The sequence below is a fragment of the Malania oleifera genome, chromosome 2, assembly GCF_029873635.1.
Source record: "Malania oleifera isolate guangnan ecotype guangnan chromosome 2, ASM2987363v1, whole genome shotgun sequence".
In the NCBI taxonomy this organism is placed as follows: Eukaryota; Viridiplantae; Streptophyta; class Magnoliopsida; order Santalales; family Ximeniaceae; genus Malania; species Malania oleifera.
In genome coordinates, this window is record NC_080418.1 from 55,744,236 (window position 1) to 55,749,006 (window position 4,771).

At 39.0% G+C, this 4,771-nt stretch overlaps 1 non-coding gene across 1 annotated transcript; it reads right to left on the reverse strand.

Moving 5' to 3' along the window:
- Positions 1–243: 243 nt before the first annotated feature.
- Positions 244–350, reverse strand: LOC131150095 (small nucleolar RNA R71). Its single transcript, XR_009135478.1, has one exon. It is a non-coding gene; the product is annotated as a small nucleolar RNA R71 (small nucleolar RNA).
- Positions 351–4,771: the final 4,421 nt, after the last annotated feature.

A 4,771-nucleotide genomic window follows, 5' to 3' on the forward strand; every position in this document is an offset into this window, starting at 1 on the left:
GCCCAATTCAATGGATCGCCACTTGATGATCCCAATATCCATCTGGCGATGTTTTTGGAGATTTGTAATACTGTGAAGATCAATGGTGTTACTGAAGACACCATTAGACTGAGATTATTCCCTTTCTTTTTTAGGGACAAAGCAAGAGGTTGGCTACAGTCACTACAACCTGGGAGTATTACTAGTTGGCGGGACATGGCAGAAAAATTTTTAGCTAAATTCTTTCCACCTGCAAAAACAGCTCAACTTAGGAGTGAGATTGGTCAATTCAAGCAACATGATTTTGAATCACTCTATGAAGCATGGGAAAGGTATAAAGATTTGATTCGACACTGCCCACAACATGGATTGCCTGATTGGTTGCAAATTCAAATGTTCTATAATGGATTAAATGGGCAAACGCGGACTTTAGTTAATGCTGCATCTGGGGGAACTTTGATGTCAAAGACACCTGAGGGTGCTACTGCTCTTTTGGAAGAAATGGCCTCAAATAACTATCAATGGCTAACTGAAAGAACTATGGCTAAGAAAGTTACTGGAATTCATGAATTGGAGCCATTTGCTGCACTTTTAGCTCAAGTTGCTTCTTTGTCTCATTAGATTTCATCTTTGACAACCCAGAGGATACCACAAGGTGCAGACTATGTGGCAACTACAAGTAGGACAGATCCGAGCAATGGAGAGAGTCATGAACAAGTTTAATACATCAACAATCGGAACTACAACTATAGGGGTAATCCAGTGCCACAATATTATCATCTAGGGCTTCGAAATCATGAGAATTTGTCTTATGAAAATACAAGGAATGTGCTGCAACCTCCTCCAGGACTTGATAGTCAACAAAGTGAGAAGAAGATGTCACTTAAGGATGCCATGATATTATTTGTTGAGGAATCAAAAGCAAGGTTTAAAAAGACTGATTCAGGGTTAGACAACATCGAGACTCATTGTAACAATATGGGAGCCACTATGAAGAATCTTGAAATGGAAATTGGGCAACTGGCCATGACTATAAATTCTCAACAGAGAGGAACTTTTCCTAGCAACACTGAAGTGAATCCAAAGGAACAATGCAAAGCCATCACACTTAGGAGTGGAAGAGAAATTGAGAAGTCACCAGCAAAGGAAACCATGTCCACACCTACAGCTAAAAACAATGGCCAAGGCAAGAATAAAGTGGAAGAAGACGAGATGGTGGATGACACACCAAGATAGACTGACACGTCACCAACAATTTCATTTCCTGACAATCCTCCTATTCTCTTCACTCCACTTCCTTATCCTCAACGTTTTCAAAAACAAAAATTAGATAAGCAATTTTCTAAGTTTTTGGATATTTTTAAGAAAATTCACATAAATATTCCTCTTACAGATGCCTTGGAACAAATGCCAAACTATGTCAAATTCCTGAAGGACATCATTTCAAAGAAAAGAAGGTTGGAGGAGTTCGAAACAGTGAAGCTTACTGAGGAGTGTAGTGCTATTCTTCAAAAGAAATTGCCTCAAAAATTAAAAGATCCAGGGAGTTTTACTTTGCCTTGCACTATTGGAAATTTATTTTTTGATAAAGTTTTATGTGATCTTGGAGCTAGCATTAATCTTATGCCACTTTCTATTTGCAGGAAATTGGGACTTGGAGAAATGAAACAAACAACCATTTCTTTGCAACTAGCAGACCGATCCATCAAGTATCCACATGGAATCATAGAAGATGTATTGGTAAAGGTGGATAAATTTATTTTTCCTACTGATTTTGTGGTGTTAGATATGGAGGAAGACCAAGAAGTTCCACTAATTCTTGGCCGACCATTTTTGGCCACTAGAAGGGCGTTAGTTGATGTTCAAAAGGGTGAGCTCACATTGAGAGTAAATAAGGAAGAGGTCATATTCAACATCTACCAAGCCATGAGATTCCCAAAAGATCTAAACACTTGCTTTCAGGTAGATATCACACAGCAATGTATAGAAGAAGCCTTTCAAGAAGTTGTACCAATCGATCATCTAGAACGGTGTATCACTACTTCATCCCATGTTTATGATTTTAATAATTCTACTATTTGCAAATCTGATTTACCTTGTGCTAGTAAGGAATTTCTACACTGTGTATTTGTTTTGGGAGCTTTGCAGCAGGTTACAACAGTTAGCAATGAAGTGGGGAGGATAGAACCTATGGTGGCAAAGACGGATTCTAAAATTTCTAAAGAAAAGATGCAGCAAACTACAACTCTAGAGTTGAAGCAATTACCTGAGCATCTTCGCTATGCATTCCTAGGGGATAATGACACCTTTCTAGTGATTGTCGCTGCATCACTCACATCAGAAGAAGAGGAAAAGTTGCTGCGTGTGTTGAGGGAGCATAGGACAGCCTTGGGATGGACTATTTCTGACATAAAAGGTATAAGTCCTTCAATTTGCATGCACAAGATTTTAATGGAGGAACTTTACAAACCGTCAATCGAGCACCAAAGACGATTAAACCCAGCAATGAAGGAAGTTGTGAGAGTTGAAATTTTAAAACTCCTCGATGCTGGAATTATTTATGCTATTTCAGATAGCCCATAGGTAAGTCCATTGCAGGTTGTGCCAAAGAAAGGTGGAATGACGGTGGTGAAAAATGACAACAATGAGTTTATTCCCACAAGAGCAGTCACGGGGTGGCGTGTATGTATGGATTACCGCAAGTTGAATAAAGCAACAAGGAAGGATCATTTTCCACTTCCCTTCATTGATCAAATGTTGGATCGATTGGACGGATATTTCTATTATTGCTTCTTAGATGATTATTCGGGGTATAATTAGATTGCCATAGCCCCTGAGGATCAAGAGAAAACAACATTCACATGCTCTTATGGAACATTTGCTTTTAGGAGGATGCCTTTCGGATTGTGCAATGCCCCGGCAACATTTCAGCGTTGCATGATGGCTATCTTTTCTGATATGGTGGAAGAGATAATGGAAATTTTCATGGATGATTTTTTAGTTTTTGGTACATCTTTTGATCATTGTTTGCATAATTTAACCCTTGTTTTGCAGAGATGTGAAGATAAAAATCTAGTCTTAAATTGGGAGAAGTGTCATTTCATGGTTCAAGAAGGGATCGTGCTTGGCCATAGAGTGTCATCTAAAGGAATTGAAGTTGATCGAGCCAAAATTGCAATCATAGAAAAACTAACACCTCCAATGAACGTGAAGGGAATCAGGAGTTTTCTGGGACATGCGGGATTTTATAGACGGTTTATAAAGGATTTTTCTAAACTCTCTAAACCTTTATGTAATCTTCTTGAAAAAAATTATGTATTTGACTTTAATGATGTTTGTTTGCAGGCTTTTAACGCAATCAAGGAGAAACTAATTTCAGCACCAGTTATGATTGCACCTGATTAGAGTCAACCTTTTGAAGTCATGTGCGATGCCAGTGACTTTGCAATTGGAGCAGTGTTAGGACAAAGGTAAGAGAAACTGTTTAGGGCCATATATTATGCAAGCCGGACATTGAATGATGCTCAATTAAATTATACAACAACTGAGAAGGAGATGCTTGCTGTGGTGTTCGCTTGTGATAAATTTCGATCTTACCTTATTGGTACAAAGGTGATAGTGTTCACTGATCATGCAGCACTTCGCTATTTATTTGACAAGAAGGATGCCAAGCCTAGGTTGATTCGTTGGATCTTGCTTCTACAAGAATTTGACTTGGAGATTCGCGATAAGAAAGGGAGTGAAAATTTAGTTGCTGATCATCTCTCTCGGTTAGAGCAAGAGGAAGTAAGACCAGGCTCAACGATCCAAGAAGCATTCCCCGATGAGCAGTTATTTGCATGTGAGATCAAGCTTCCTTGGTACGCTGATATTGTAAACTACTTAGCTTGCAAAGTATTGCCACCAAATCTCACGTACCATCAACGCAAGAAGTTTCTACATGATGTAAAATATTATCTTTGGGATGAGCCTTTACTATTCAAAAGATGCCCTGATCAAATCATCCAAAGATGTGTGCTAGAAGAAGAGATGCACGCCATTCTTCATCATTGCCATTCCTCATCATATGGAGGACACTTTGGAGCAACACGTATAGTAGCTAAGGTACTTCAAAGTGGCTTCTTTTGGCCTTCTATTTTCTGTGATAGTTACACTGTGGCGAAAACTTATGACCGGTGCCAACGTATGGGAAATATTTCAAGACGTCAGGAGCTACCATTGAAAAACATCTTAGAGGTTGAGTTGTTTGACGTTTGGGGAATAGATTTTATGGGTCTGTTCCCTCCTTCTTTTGGCTGTGTTTATATCTTGTTAGCAGTTGATTATGTGTCAAAGTGGGTGGAAGCAATTGCTACAACAACAAATGATGCAAAGGTAGTGCTCAAATTTCTGCATAAGAATATATTCACAAGATTCGGAACTCCACGAGCTATTATTAGTGATGAAGGGACTCACTTTTGCAACAAGTTATTTGACAATCTTCTTTCTAAATATGGTGTGAAGCATAAGATAGCACTTGGCTACCATCCTCAAACGAATGGCCAAGCTGAAATTTCAAATCGAGAAATCAAGAACATCCTTGAGAAGATGGTCAACTCTAATAGAAAGGATTGGGCAAAGAAACTTGATGATGCTTTGTGGGCATATCACACTACTTTTAAAACACTTATCGGGATGTCCCCTTACCGGTTAGTGTTTGGAAAAGCATGCCATCTCCCGGTGGAATTGGAGCATAAAGCCTATTGGGCTGTAAAGAAACTTAATTTTGATTTGAAGGCAGCAGGGGAAAAGT